Source organism: Arachis ipaensis, chromosome B10 (genome assembly GCF_059453495.1).
Source record: "Arachis ipaensis isolate K30076 ecotype BB chromosome B10, ASM5945349v1, whole genome shotgun sequence".
Taxonomy (NCBI): domain Eukaryota; kingdom Viridiplantae; phylum Streptophyta; class Magnoliopsida; order Fabales; family Fabaceae; genus Arachis; species Arachis ipaensis.
In genome coordinates, this window is record NC_142435.1 from 82,069,644 (window position 1) to 82,086,551 (window position 16,908).

Here is a 16,908-nt window from a genome sequence, read left to right on the forward strand (position 1 = left end):
ATGCCATATTGGCTCAGAACAAAATATTGACTCAGCAAGTCAATATGATTTCTCAGAGTCTGAATGGAATGCAAGCTGCATCCAACAGTACTCAAGAGGCTTCTTATGCAGAAGAAGCTAATGATCCTGAAAACCCTGCAATAGCAGAGGTGAATTACTTAGGTGAACCTTATGGAAATACCTATAATCCATCATGGAAAAATCATCCAAATCTCTCATGGAAGGATCAAAGGCCTCAACAAGGCTTTAATAATGGTGGAAGGAACAGGTTTAATAATAATAAACCTTTTCCATCATCCACTCAGTAACAGACAGAGAACTCTGAACAAAATACTTTTAATTTAGCAAACTTAGTCTCTGATCTATCTAAGGCCACTGTAAGTTTCATGAATGAAACAAGGTCTTCCGTTAGAAATTTGGAAGCACAAGTGGGCCAGCTGAGTAAAAGGATCACTGAAATCCCTCCTAGCACTCTCCCAAGCAATACAGAAGAAAATCCAAAGGGAGAGTGCAAGGCCATTGACATAAGCATCATGGCCGAACCTGTAAGGGAAGGAGAGGACGTGAATCCCAAGGGGGAAGACCTCCTGGGACGTCCAGTGATCAATAAGGAGTTTCCCTCTGAGGAACCAAATGAATCTGAGACTCATCTAGAGACCATAGAGATTCCATTGAACCTCCTTATGCCATTCATGAGCTCTGATAAGTATTCCTCTTCTGAAGAGAATGAGGAAGTTACTGAAGAGCAAGCTGCCAAGTTCCTTGGTGCAATCATGAAGCTAAATGCCAAATTATTTGGCTTTGATACTTGGGAAGATGAACCTCCCTTGTTTATCAATGAACTAAGTGATCTGGATCAACTGACATTGCCTCAGAAGAGACAGGATCCTGGAAAGTTCATAATACCTTGTACCATAGGCACCATGATCTTTAAGGCTCTGTGTGACCTTGGTTCAGGAATAAACCTCATGCCCCTCTCTGTAATAGAGAAACTGGGAATCTATGGGGTGCAAGCTGCTAAAATCTCATTAGAGATGGCAGATAATTCAAGAAAACAGGCTTATGGACAAGTAGAGGACGTGTTAGTACAGGTTGAAGGCCTTTACATCCCTGCTGATTTCATAGTCCTAGATACTAGAAAGGAAGAGGATGAATCCATCATCCTAGGAAGACCTTTCCTAGCCACAGCAAGAGCTGTGATTGACGTGGACAGAGGAGAATTGATCCTTCAAATAAATAAGGACAACCTTGTGTCTACAACTCAAGGATCACCCTCTGCATCCATGGAGAGGAAGCAGAAAAAGCTTCTCTCAAAGCAGAGTCAAACAAAGCCCCCACAGTCAAACTGTAAGTTTGGTGTTGGGAGGCCACAACCAAACTCTAAGTTTGGTGTTGAACTCCCATATCCAAACTCTAAGTTTGGTGTTGGAGAGTCTCAACAATGCTCTGAACATCTGTAAGGTTCCATGAGAGCCCACTGTCAAGCTATTGACATTAAAGAAGCGCTTGTTGGGAGGCAACCCAATTTTTATTTATCTAACTATATTTTTTTCTTAGTTATATGTCTTTATAGGTTCATGATCATGAGGAGTCACAAAGTAAATATAAAAATTGAAAACGGAATCAAAAACAGCAGAAGAAAAATCACACCCTGGAGGAAGCATCTGCCTGGCGTTCAACGCCAGAACAGAGCATGGTTCCGGCGCTGAACGCCCAAAATGGACAGTATCTGGGTGCTGAACGCCCAAAATGGGCATCATCTGGGCGCTGAACGCCAGAATTGCACCCTGGAGAGGAGCTGGTGCTGAACGCCCAGAACAAGTATGGTTCTGGCGTTCAACGCCAGAAATGGGCAACAAATGGGCGTTGAATGCCCAAAATGGGCACCAACCTGGCGCTGAACGCCCAGAGTTGTGTGCAAGGGCATTTTACATGCCTAATTTGGTGCAAGGTTGTAAATCCTTGAACACCTCAGGATCTGTGGACCCCACAGGATCATCTCAAGATCTGTGGACCCCACAGGATCACCCCAGGATCTGTGGACCCCACAGGATCCCCACTTACCTCCACTCACTTCTTATCACCTCCTCACCACTCACATCCATCCACTCATCCCCATAAACCTACCTCATAAACTCCACCTACCTTCAAAATTCAAAATCAATTTCCCACCCAAACCCACCCTAAATGGCCGAACCTCCACCCCCCTCCCATCCCTATATATAACCCTCCATTCTTCCTCATTTTCACACAACACAACCCTCTCTTCTCTTCTTGGCCGAAACACAACCCCTTCTCCCTCTCCTCCATTTCTTCTTCTTCTTCATCTACTCTTTCTTCTCTTGCTCGAGGGCGAGCAAAATTCTAAGTTTGGTGTGGTAAAAGCATAAGCTTTTTGTTTTTCCATTACCATTGAGGGCACCTAAGACCGGAGAATCCTCTAGAAAAGGAAAAGGGAAGACAAAAGCTTCCACCTCCGAGTCATGGGAGATGGAAAGGTTCATCTCCAAAGCCGATCAAGACCATTTCTATGATGTTGTGGCCAAGAAGAAGGTGATCCCCAAGGTCCCTTTCAAACTCAAAAGAAATGAGTATCCGGAGATTCGACATGAAATTCAAAGAAGAGGTTGGGAAGTTCTAACAAATCCCATCCAACAAGGCGGCATCCTAATGGTTCAAGAGTTCTATGCCAATGCATGGATCACCAAGAACCATGATCAAAGTAAGAACCCGGATCCAAAGAACTATGTTACAATGGTTCGGGGGAAATACTTAGATTTTAGTCCGGAAAATGTGAGGTTGGCGTTCAACTTGCCAAACATGGAAGAGAACGCACGCCCCTATACAAGGAGAGTCAACTTTGATCAAAGGTTGGACCAAGTCCTTATGGACATATGTGTAGAAGGAGCTCAATGGAAAATTGACTCAAAAGGCAAACCGGTTCAACTAAGAAGACTGGACCTTAAGCCTGTAGCTAGAGGATGGTTGGAGTTCATTCAATGCTCAATCATTCCCACTAGCAACCGGTCTGAAGTTACTATAGACCGGGCCATCATGATCCATAGCATCATGATTGGAGAAGAGGTGGAAGTTCATGAGATTATACCTCAAGAACTCTACAAGGTGGCTGACAAGTCCTCCACTATGGCAAGGTTAGCCTTTCCTCACCTCATTTTCCACCTATGCAATTCGGCTGGGGTTGACATAGAGGGAGATATCCTCATTAAAGAGGACAAGCCCATCACTAAGAAAAAGATAGAGCAAGCAAGAGAGCCCATTCATGGAGCTCAAGAGGCGTATGAAGCTCATCACCATGAGATCCCGGAGATGCCTCAAATGCATTTTCCTCCACAAAACTATTGGGAGCAAATCAACACCTCCCTAGGAGAATTGAGTTCCAATATGGGACAACTAAGGGTGGAACATCAAGAGCACTCTATCATCCTTCATGAAATAAGAGAAGATCAAAAAGCAATGAGGGAGGAACAACAAAGACAAGGAAAAGACATAGAAGAGCTCAAGGACATCATTGGTTCCTCAAGAAGGAAACGCCACCATCACTAAGGTGGATTCATTCCTTGTTCTTATTTCTTCTATTTTTCGTTTTCTATGTTATGTGCTTATCTATGTTTGTGTCTTCATTACATGATCATTAGTAGTTAGTAACTTTGTCTTAAAGTTATGAATGTCCTATGAATCCATCACCTCTCTTAAATGAAAAATGTTTTAATTCAAAAGAACAAGAAGTACATGAGTTTCGAATTTATCCTTGAACTTAGCTTAATTATATTGATGTGGTGACAATGCTTCTTGTTTTCTGAATGTATGCTTGAACAGTGCATATGTCTTTCGAAGTTGTTGTTTAAGAATGTTAAATATGTTGGCTCTTGAAAGAATGATGACAAGGAGACATGTTATGTGATAATCTGAAAAATCATAAAAATGATTCTTGAAGCAAGAAAAAGCAGCAAAGAATAAAGCTTGCAGAAAAAAAAAGAGAAAAAAAAATAGCGAAAAAAAATTAGAAAGAAAAAAAAAAGCAAGCAGAAAAAGCCAAAGCTCTTAAAACCAAGAGGCAAGAGCAAAAAGCCAATAACCCTTAAAACCAAAAGGCAAGGGCAAATAAAAAGGATCCCAAGGCTTTGAGCATCAGTGCATAGGAGGGCCTAAAGGAATAAAAACCTGGTCTAAGCGGCTAAACCAAGCTGTCCCTAACCATGTACTTGTGGCGTGTAGGTGTCAAGTGAAAACTTGAGACTGAGCGGTTAAAGTCAAGGTCCAAAGCAAAAAAAAGAGTGTGCTTAAGAACCCTGGACACCTCTAATTGGAGACTTTAGCAAAGCTGAGTCACAATCTGAAAAGGTTCACCCAATTATGTGTCTGTGGCATTTATGTATCCGGTGGTAATACTGGAAAACAAAGTGCTTAGGGCCACGGCCAAGACTCATAAAATAGCTGTGTTCAAGAATCATCATACTGAACTAGGAGAATCAATAACACTATCTGAACTCTGAGTTCCTATAGATGCCAATCATCCTGAACCTCAATGGGTAAAGTGAGATGCCAAAACTATTCAAGAGGCAAAAAACTATAAGTCCCACTCATATGATTGAAGCTATGTTTCATTGATAGTTTGGAATTTATAGTATATTCTCTTCTTTTTATCCTATTTAATTTTCAGTTGCTTGGGGACAAGCAACAATTTAAGTTTGGTGTTGTGATGAGCGGATAATTTGTACGCTTTTTGACATTGTTTTTAGTATGTTTTTAGTAGGATCTAGTTACTTTTAGGGATATTTTCATTAGTTTTTATGTTAAATTCACATTTCTGGACTTTACTATGAGTTTGTGTGTTTTTCTGTGATTTTAGGTATTTTCTGGCTGAAATTGAGGGACTTGAGCAAAAATCAGATTCAGAGGTTGAAGAAGGACTGCTGATGCTGTTGGATTCTGACCTCCCTGCACTCAAAGTGGATTTTCTTGAGCTACAGAACTCGACATGGCGCGCTTCTAATTGCGTTGGAAAGTAGACATCCAGGGCTTTCCAGCAATGTATAATAGTCCATACTTTGCCCAAGTTTAGATGACGCAAACTGGCGTTCAACGCCAGCTCTCTGCCCAATTCTGGCATCCAGCGCCAGAAACAAGTTGCAAAGTGGAGTTCAACGCCCAAAATGGCACAAAAGCTGGCGTTCAACTCCAGAAAGAGCCTCTGCACGTGTAACATTCAAGCTCAGCCCAAGCACAGACCAAGTGGGCCCCGGAAGTGGATTTATGCATCAATTACTTACTTCTGTAAACCCTAGTAGCTAGTTTATTATAAATAGGACCTTTTACTATTGTATTTTACATCTTTGGATCTTTGGATCATCTTTGGACACCTGGTTCTTAGATCAGAGGGGCTGGCCATTCGGCCATGCCTGGATCTTTCACTTATGTATTTTTAACGGTAGAGTTTCTACACTCCATAGATTAAGGTGTGGAGCTCTGCTGTTCCTCAAAGATCAATGCAAAGTACTACTGTTTTCTATTAAATTCACTTGTTCCGCTTCTAAGATATTCATTCGCACTTCAACCTGAATGTGATGAACGTGACAATCATCATCATTCCCTATGAACGCGTGCCTGACAACCACTTCCGTTCTACATTGGATTGAATGAGTATCTCTTAGATCTCTTAATCAGAATCTTCGTGGTATAAGCTAGATTGATGGTGGCATTCATGAGGGTCCGGAAAGTCTAAACCTTATCCGTGGTATTCCGAGTAGAACTCTGGGATTGAATGACTGTGACGAACTTCAAACTCGCGAGTGCTGGGCGTAGTGACAGACGCAAAAGGATAGTAAATCCTATTCCAGTATGATCGAGAACCTCCAAGATGATTAGCCATGCAGTGACAGCGCATCAGACCATTTTCACAGAGAGGAATAGGATGCAACCAACGACAAGGATGATGCCTCCAGACGATTAGCCGTGCTGTGACAGAGCATTTGGACCATTTTCCCGAGAAAGATCGAAAGTAGCCATTGGCACCGGTGACATCCTTACATAAAGCCAGCCATAGAAAGGAGTAAGATTGATTGGATGAAGACAGCAGGAAAGCAGAGGTTCAGAGGAATGAATGCATCTCCATACGCTTATCTGAAATTCTCACCAATGAGTTACATAAGTATTTCTATCCTTATTTTATTAATTAATTTCGAAAACCCCATCACTATTTTATATCCGCCTGACTGAGATTTACAAGGTGACCATAGCTTGCTTCATACCAACAATCTCCGTGGGATTCGACCCTTACTCACGTAAGGTATTACTTGGACGACCCAGTGCACTTGCTGGTTAGTTGTGCGAAGTTGTGAACCATGGTATTGGCATCATGTTTTTGGTGCCATTGCCAGGGAAAGAAAGAGCAATGAATTTTACATAATCAAAGTGTAATCACAATTTCGTCCACCAGTACAACATGAGAAAGCATTTCTAGCATGATCTCTTCATTCCTCTTCCAAGGTTCAAAAGAGATCCAAGTATGAATAGCTTCTTTTCCAATATAACTACCCAATTGGATGAAGATCGAAAGCTCTCTAGTAAAATCAAGAGAAAAGAAAGAAGAAGAAGAATAAGAACTACATTTAATCCATTGAATCACAATAGAGCTTTCTAACCTAATGAAAAGAGTTAGTTGATCATTGCTCTATCAAAATAGAAAAGAAAGAAAGTGCAGAAAAGTAAAGATGAAGATTGAAACTGAAAATAAAACTTCAAAATTCATAAATGAAAAGTACAAAGAAAGAAAAGGAAAAGTGTGTGAGGGAAGGGAGTTCGAAGACCCCTCTTCAATCCCCTAATTCCCGCATGTCCGTCAATGTAAAAACTAAGGCCTTTATATAGGCTCTCCTAAATTACAAAATGAAATTAAAAGTAATTTACAATTAAATGAAAATTCCTATTCTAGATGCTTCTTGTGGCCTTGATTGGTTGATACTTGTGGGCTTGCTTCCTTGAGGTTGGGTGGTCCTTGAAAGAGAAGTGAATCAAGTTGAGGTCCAGGTGCTAAAGTTAGCCAAACTAACGCTACAAGTGTGGCGTTAGTGCTAGAGTTATTGTGGCTAACGTTGCACTTGCTGCCCAGTTGGTGTTTTTGGGGCTTAAAAGATGCCTCTTGTTTGTGCTTCAATTTCATGCCCACTATAGAGTATTATATATCGTTGGAAAGCTCTGAATGTCAGCTTTCTAACGCAACTGGAATCACCTCAATCGGATCTCTATAACTCAAGTTATGCTCCTTTGAAGTGGACATAGTCGCTGGCATAGTTGCTAGCGTTAATGGAAAACGTGAGTCCCGAAACGCTAGCGACCAGGGGCTTATTATCTCCAGGTTCTGGAGCTCAAAATCAATGTCCACCCCATACTATTATATATCGTTGGAAAGCTCTGGATGTCTACTTTCCAACGCTATTGGAAGTGCATCATTTGGAGCTCTGCAACTCGAGTTACACTTCTTGGAAGGTGAAGAGGTCAGTTGGCCTTACTACAGGTTGATACCATGTTCATCTTTGCACTTTTGGGGCAGGTTTTCTCCCTCAAATTTAGTGTCAACTATGTAGTGCCATATATGCTTGGAAAGCTCTGGAATCCTACTTTGCAATTCCACTGGAATCACCTCATTTAGAGCTTTGTGGCTCATGTTATGCGTGTTTGAAGAAGGCATGGTCAGGCTGCCAGGTGGGACTTTTGCCCACGTTAACTACCACGTTAACTTAGTTAACGTGGGTCTTTTTGCTTCACCAACGTTAGTGGAGATCACCTTTTTCACTAACTTTGGCATCTCCCTTTACTTCCACGTTAGTTCCCACGTTAATGTAGTGAACGTGGAAGCTAACGTGGGTCTTTTTGCTTCGAAAACGTTAGTGGCACTCACTTTTTCCACTAACGTTGGCATATACCCCTTTCACAAGCGTTATTGGCGCTCACCTTCCCCATTAACGTTGCTTGGTGCCTTTTGTCCCTACGTTAGAGTTCACATTAGTGTAGCTAACGTGACTCTTAACGTGGGTCTTCCTTGCTAACGTTCCATGCTCTCCTTCTTCAAAGTTAATGCCACTAACTTTTCTCACTAACGTTGTGACTTTCCTTCCTTCCACGTTAGTGCCCATGTTAGTGTAACTAACGTAGCCACTAACGTGGCTCTTCTCTTCTTCTTTTGTCCTGAAATCAATCAAACAAAATGCATCAAAGTCTTGCTCTTAATCATGGGATCATGCATCATCCAATTTATCATTCAATTTATGCATAATTCTCATGAAATCATTCAAAATTCACAATGCTTGCTTGAATCATGGTATGATTGCATTTTCAACCAAATACTTGCTTATTTCCTAAGAAAATGCATGAAACTACCCTAAAAACAGTAAAGAAAATGTCAGTGAAACTGGCCAAAATGCCTTGGCATCACAACACCAAACTTAAAGCTTTCTTGTCCCTAAGCAAGTAATGGAACAAGAGAATGATAAATGGAATGCCAAGAGAAATGAGTCATTCTTGTGGAAGTCATGTTCCTGGTTTTATGGTGGTTTCATGCATAGCAACTTAGGTTCATTCCTTCACTGGCTTTCAGACCTTTTATCATGTCCTAGAATACTCACTTGACTGCACCCTATGAGACCTTTATTCATTGATCCTTTTTGTAATTTCAGGGTTTATTTATGTCATTAGGCTAAGTGCTCTGTAAGAGGGCGACTCTTTAAGATAAACTTTCAGCCAACACTCCCGATCCAGTTGGTTTAAGGTGCTAGGTGTTAAGACACCCTTAAGGACTTACTTCCTCAAGTCTCTTTCCCCATACATACACACCACAGGCATATTGTTTATTTATTTTCTTTCTTGAGACCTTGGTGTCCAGCATCTCTTTGGGTTACTAAATGCTCTGTAGCGAGGGTTACTCTTGATAGTGGACTTTCAGCTGATAATCCCGAGTTAGTTAACCCAAGTTACCAAGTGATAAGGCACCCCTAAGAGCTTATTCATCCAAGTAAATCCCTCACACAGGAGCACCACAGACACATGCCTCAAGATTAAAAACCTTGGTGCCTAGACTTATTGCTTACTCTTTTTCTTTTATTTTTTTCCACTTTCAATTTTTTCTTTTCCCTTTTTCTTATTAGGATCTTGTTATTTAGTTAGTCTCATGGGGTGTGTTTCAAGCATATGATTCTGGACAAATAGTTGTCTTCCTACCTTGTGGTTGAACCAACTTAGCTAACTTATGACCACACCACAAACTCAGGAACTTACTCCATAGCATGAACTCCACTCTGGTCTTTTAACAAACAGTCATTCTCTTTTCATTTGATTCAAAAGGACAAGCATACAAGTAAGTAAGGAAATGATGCAGTAATGACATTCAGACTAGCAATCCGAGACCTAAGCAATGAAAAACTTAAAAGACAGAATTTAAAAAGGGTTCCTACTAACGAGTAACTATTAATCAAAAGTGCATTCGGACTTCCAATTTTCAACATTCTAAGTACATGGAATTAAGTAAAAAATACAACCTTCGGGTGATGGTTTCTAGTTGCCCTCTTTTTGTCCTCATCCTAGTCTTTGCTACCTCACTTCCTTGGGTGAAGGTGTACCATTTCCTCATAAGATTCCTGCAAAGTTACTGGAAGTTGCTTGTTCCCAAAGCACTTGAGAGATAGTTAGCTTGCATGTATGCTTGTAACTTCTGAACTTAATTTGGTGTGTGAACACCAAACTTAGTTCCTTGCCTAGTACAAAACCTTGCATATATGCAGAGAACCTCATATCTTGTTTAACAAAACAATTATTAACTAAAGACTAACTACATCTAATTGGTTTCCCTTGATTGGTTGGAGCTAGCAATGCGCTTTGGGAGTGTAGTGTGATTCTAACTAATATCCTTTGGTGGAACACCAAACTTAGAATTACACTTTCACTCTTGGATTGTTTTGGTGTGGAACACCAAACTTAGCTCCTCGCAATACAGGGGAAACAACTTGTAACCTTTATTGAAATAAAGATGAAAAGGAAACTACCTGAGGTTAGGTTGCCTCCCAACAAGCGCTCTTTTAATGTCATTAGCTTGACATGTTGTTCATGAATTTCTTCATCTTCTTCCAGTTTGTTAAGAGGAATGACCTCAAGAGGAAAAGGGAGCAAGTTAATGCCCCTTGTTTTGAGTGCCTCTCCCCAGCAAGCCTTCTTCTGTTGTTAGCTTGAGTAAACTTGCTTGTTGGGGTAGGGGTGGGATGGCTTTTGGTTGACCTTTTCTTCTTCATGAATATTGTCCTTCTTTTCTTGGTCACCATCCTTTTGTTAGTGTTCATGTTGATTGCCTTCACCACCTTGATTTCAGGATTTGGGTATTGTATGATGGGTGGAGCATCCTCTTCATCAAGAACTTCTTGAATTGGTGGTTCAATGAACTCATCCTTTATGCAACTCTCTGTTTTATTGGAGTTGTGTGGACTCCCTTGATTGACTTCCTCCCTTTCTTCTGCATGATGTTGCATTGAGCCTTTTGGGAGTGAGTTTGCAAGTTCCTTTATCACCCTTAGTAGCCTCTGTGGGTATGGAGCTTTGGGCTTATATACTCTCACAGCCTCCTCCTTCTTCATATGAATCTCACTTGGTATGACTGCCTCTTTTTCTTGTTCTTCTGATTCCTCCCTTGTTTTTGACCTTTGAATGAACTCCTCTATTTCTGGAGAGAGTGAAGTGGTCTCTCTTTGTAATCTCAGCTCTTCAATGAATTGTTCTTCAGAATAGAGTTGTGCATTCTGTCTCAATCTTTCTTCATGGTCTCTTTTTGCTATTTTCTCCTCTTCGATTGTTTTTATTATTTCTTCAAGGAGGAGTTCTATCCTAGTGAGTCTCTCCTCTTCTATACTTTTTCTGAGTTCTTCAATGATGAGTTCCATCATAGCAAGTTTATCTAAAGGAGGTTGGGTAGGTTGTAATGGTTGGGCGGGGTTGGCTTGTGAATGGAATTGGTTGTTTTGTGGTTGTGTGTTCTGAAAGTGGTATGACTCTTGTGGGTGGTGGATTGAGTTTTGTGGATGGTGAAATGAATTGTATGGATTTGGGATAGACTTTTGTGCTGAGGCATACTCAAATAATGAAGAATTTAGGCATGTAAAACTTGGAGGTGAGATTGTATAATTGAGAGGTGATGGCTCTTGATGACTGGGGTATGAATGAGTGAAATCTCTTTGATTTTGATCTTTCCAGCCACAACTTGAGTAGTGATCAATTTCACCAAAATATGGACCATTTTGTGGCTCTGAAAAGTACCCCATTTCATGTTCTTGATACTCCCACCCATCATGAGCATAGTAAAGTGAATCATTCTGTGGTGGTGGAGAGTTTCTCATGAAATTTGATTGACTAAAATACGATGGATGCTCCTTTCCTTACTATGCAAAAAGCTCTGTCTCATACAATAATCACCAAAAGAAATTGGAATCTCCATTGTCACATATTAGGAAATTCCCAGTGAGGCAATATCACAAACAGTTAGTTAGCAAAAGAAAATAAAGAAACAAAAGAAAACAAAGACAAAAGAAAAGTGTCTAATCTAGTAAATCAATCAACCGGTAGTTTGTTAATCACAATTAATCCCCAGCAACGGCGCCATAAACATGATGCACGAAAAACTTGTCTCGTGACAAATTTCCTTCGGCAAGTGTACCGAATTCGTCGTCAAGTAAAAACTCACAATAGAGTGAGGTCGAATCCCACATAGATTGATTGATCAAGCAACTTTAATTAGAGGAATGTTCTAGTTGAGCGAATCAGTATTTGAGTTGAGAATTGCAGATAATAAAATGGCGGGAAGGTAAATAACAGAATAAGTAAATGCTAGAAATAAAGAGCTGAAAGTAAATGCGGAAAGTAACTTGCAGCATTGTAAATGGGAATGGATAATTGCTCATGAAAGTAAATGACAGAAATTAAAGAGAATGGGTAAGATCAAAAATGGGGAGTTCATTGGGTTCAGGAGATGTTGCATTCTCCGGATCAATTTCATTTTCATCTCTTCCTCAATCAATGCATTCATTGATCTCCTTGGCAATCTTGATCAATAGCTAATTCCTTGGTCAATTGCTCATGAGAAGAGATGAAGTATGGTCACTGATTATACCACATGCATTTCCCAAATCAAGTATTGAGAGGATTATAGTCACATATCCATCCAAACCCAATTTGGTCCAGCATGAGAAAGCATTTCTAGCATGTCCTCTTCATTCCTCTTTCAAGGTTCAGAAGAAACCCAAGTTTGAATAGCTTCTTTTCCAAGATAACTATTCAATTGGATGAAGATCGAAAGCTTTCAAGTAAAATCAAGAAAACAGATAGAAGAAGAATAATGAAAACTAGTATTGATCCATCAAATTACAACAGAGCTCCCTAACCCAATGAAAGGGGGTTTAGTTGTTCATAGCTCTGGAAAATGAAAGCAAAGATGGAGAATACATGATGAAAACAAAACTAGAAGTGCAGAGAATGGTAAAATACAGAGAGTAGTTCTCCCAATTTCCAATCCTCCAATTTAATCATTGTTGATGCACAATCAATCCCCGGCAACGGCGCCATAAACTTGATGCACGGAAAACTTGTCTCGTAACAAATTTTCCTTTGGCAAGTGTACCAAATTGTCGTCAAGTAATAACTCACAAAAGAGTGAGGTCGAATCCCACAGAGATTAATGGATTAAGCAATCAATAGTTAATTGATTATCCTAGTTAGACGATTCAGATTTGGATGATGAGTAACAAGGGAATGTAAATTGCATGAATGTAAAGAAAGCAATAAAGTGCAGAAAAGTAAAATGGCAAGAAAAGTAAATATAAGAACTAAAAATAAAATTAACATTGGGATCAAGAGATATTGCAATCCTTCGGATCAAGTTCCTTCTCATCTTCCTCAATCAATGCATTCATTGATCTCCTTGGCAATCTTAAGTGATCGAATTACAATTCCTTGTAATTTAATCTCTCAAATCTTGATCAATAGCCAATTCTTTGGTCAATTGCTCATGAGAAGAGATGAAGTATGGTCACTGATTATACCACATGCATTCCCAAATCAAGTGTTGGAGGATTATAGTCACATATCCTTCCAAACCCAATTTGGTACAACATGAGAAAGCATTTCTAGCATGATCTCTTCATTCCTCTTCCAAGGTTCAGAAGAGATCCAAGTATGAATAGCTTCTTTTTGAAGATAACTACCCAATTGGATGAAGATCGAAAGCTCTCTAGTAAAATCAAGAGAAAAGAAAGAAGAAGAAGAATAAGAACTACATTTAATCCATTGAATCACAATAGAGCTCTCTAACCTAATGAAAAGAGTTAGTTGATCATTGCTCTACCAAAATAGAAAAGAAAGAAAGTGCAGAAAAGTAAAGATGAAGATTGAAACTGAAAATAAAACTTCAAAATTCATAAATGAAAAGTACAAAGAAAGAAAAGGAAAAGTGTGTGAGGGAAGGGAGTTCGAAGACCCCTCTTCAATCCCCTAATTCCCGCATGTCTGTCAATGTAAAAACTAAGGCCTTTATATAGGCTCTCCTAAATTACAAAATGAAATTAAAAGTAATTTACAATTAAATGAAAATTCCTATTATAGATGCTTCTTGTGGCCTTGATTGGTTGATACTTGTGGGCTTGCTTCCTTGAGGTTGGGTGGTCCTTGAAAGAGAAGTGAATCAAGTTGAGGTCCAGGTGCTAAAGTTAGCCACACTAACGCTACAAGTGTGGCGTTAGTGCTAGAGTTATTGTGGCTAACGTTGCACTTGCTGCCCAGTTAGTGTTTTTGGGGCTTAAAAGATGCCTCTTGTTTGTACTTCAATTTCATGCCCACTATAGAGTATTATATATCGTTGGAAAGCTCTGAATGTCAGCTTTCTAACACAACTAGAATCACCTCAATTGGATCTCTATAACTCAAGTTATGCTCCTTTGAAGTGGACATGGTCGCTGGCATAGTTGCTAGCGTTAATGGAAAATGTGAGTCCCGATAACGCTAGCGACCAGGGGCTTAATATCTCTAGGTTCTGGAGCTCAAAATCAATGTCCACCCCATACTATTATATATCGTTGGAAAGCTCTCGATGTCTACTTTCCAACGCCTTTAGAAGCGCATAATTTGGAGCTCTACAACTCGAGTTACACTTCTTGGAAGGTGAAGAGGTCAGTTGGCCTTACTACAGGTTGATACCATGTTCATCTTTGCACTTTTGGGGCAGGTTTTCTCCCTCAAATTTAGTGTCAACTATATAGTGCCATATATGCTTGGAAAGCTCTAGAATCCTACTTTCCAATGCTACTAGAATCACCTCATTTAGAGCTTTGTGGCTCAAGTTATGCGTGTTTGAAGAAGGCATGGTCAGGCTGCCAGGTGGGACTTTTGCCCACGTTAACTACCACGTTAACTTAGTTAACGTGGAAGTTAACGTGGTTCTTTTTGCTTCGCCAACATTAGTGGAGATCACCTTTTCCACTAACTTTGGCATCTCTATTTACTTTCACGTTAGTTCCCACGTTAATGTAGTTAACGTGGAAGCTAACGTGGGTCTTTTTGCTTCGAAAACGTTAGTGGCACTCACTCTTTCCGCTAACATTGGCATATACCCCTTTCGCAAGCATTATTGGGGCTCACCTTCTCTATTAACGTTGCTTGTAGCCTTTTGTCCCTACGTTAGAGTTCACGTTAGTGTAGCTAACGTGACTCTTAACGTGGGTCTTCCTTGCTAACGTTCCATGCTCTCCTTCTTCAAAGTTAATGCCACTAACTTTTCTCACTAACATTGTGACTTTCCTTCCTTCCACGTTAGTGCCCACGTTAGTGTAACTAACGTAGCCACTAACGTGGCTCTTCTCTTCTTCTTTTGGCCTGAAATCAATCAAACAAAGTGCATCAAAGTCTTGCTCTTAATCATGGGATCATGCATCATCCAATTTATCATTCAATTTATGCATAATTCTCATGAAATCATTCAAAATTCACAATGTTTGCTTGAATCATGGTATGATTGCATTTTCAACCAAATACTTGCTTATTTCCTAAGAAAATGCATGAAACTACCCTAAAAACAGTAAAGAAAATATCAGTGAAACTGGCCAAAATGCCCTGGCATCACACATATCCTCAGGAAGGTAGTTAGATGTTGATTGGGGTCTTCTTGGACACTTCCTTCGAATGAACAGTTGTTCTGAACAAGGGTGATGAGTTGTGGCTTTAGTTCAAAGTTATTGGCATGTATGGCTGACTTTTGGATGCTACTTCCATAGTTTCCTAGGTTTGGATTTATATAAGAGCCTAAAACTCTTCTCTCTTGTCCAGCATGATGCACTGGACCTTCTCTGCCATGGTTGTGAGCCTCTTCTTCATGATGGTTCTCCATATTCTCATCCATGTCTGGTTCAAAATACTCCTCCTCTTTCTCAGCACTAACGACTCTCTTTCCTCTTGCTTCCCTCCTTAATTTAAGGAGGGTCCTCTCAAGTTCAGAATCAAAGGAAGTTGAAGCCCCGCTTCTTCTACCTGTCATACAACCAATAGAGCAAAAGCAAGAGAGAAATTGTATGGAGTTTACTCTTGTTAGGAATGCTGTTAGGGTGAGTGATGCAATATATCAAATAATTAGTTGGTTAGTGAATTGAATTGTAGAAAAAAAATTAAAGATAATACCACAACAGGTAAGGGGTAAAGGGAAGAAAATAACTAAAACTGAAAGTAAATCACTCAAATGAAATTAAATCAAACAAAAGAAAAATGCTCAATCTAGTTATCCACCAATTTAGTCATTGTTGATACAAAATTAATCCCCGGCAACGGCGCCATAAACTTGATGCATGGAAACTTGTCTCTCAACAAATTTCCCTCGGCAAGTATACCGAATTGTCGTCAAGTAAAAACTCACAATAGAGTGAGGTCGAATCCCAAAGGGATTGATTGGTCAAGCAACTTTAATCAGAGGAATGTTCTAGTTGAGCTAAGCAGAAATTGAGTTGATATTTGCAGAAACGTAAATGGCGGGAAAGTAAATAACAGAAAGTGTAAATGCTCGAAATAAAGAGCAAAATGTAAATGGCGGAAAATAAATTGCAGAATCTTGAATGGGGATTTGGGGAAATGAACATAAAAGTAAATGGCAGAAAGTAAAGAGAATGCATAAGATCAGAAATGAGGGATTCATTGGGCTCAGAAGATGTTGTATTCTACGGATCAAGTTCATTCTCATCGCTTCCTCAATCAATGCATTCATTGATCTACTTGGCAATCTTAAGTGATTGGATTCCAATTCCTTGGCAACCCAATTTCTCAAATCTTGATCAATAGCCAATTCCTTTGTCTAATTGCTCATGAGAAGAGATGAAGTATGGTCACTGATTATACCACATGTATTCCCAAATCAAAGTGTTGGTGGGATTATATGTCACTATATCCATCCAAACCCCAATTTGGTCCAACATGAGAAAGCATTTCTAGCATGATCTTTTCATACCTCTTCCAAGGTTCCGAAGAGATCCAAGTATGAATAGCTTCTTTTCCAAGACAACTACCCAATAGGATGAAGATTGAAAGCTTTCTAGTAAAATCAAGAGAAAAGAAAGAAGAAGAATAATGAAAACTATTATCGATCCATCAAATTACAACAGAGCTCCCTAACCCAATTAAAGGGGTTTAGTTGTTCATAGCTCTGGAAATGGAAAGCACAAATGAAAAGTACATTTTCAAAATAAAACTAGAAGTTGCAGAGAAAGTAAAATATACAGAGTGTAGTTCTCCAAAATGCCAAAAGCTCCCTACTAGTTCAAAACTACTCTTATATATACTACTCGTCTGATCTTCTAGTTGGCTCTTCAAGTCTTGGATATGGGC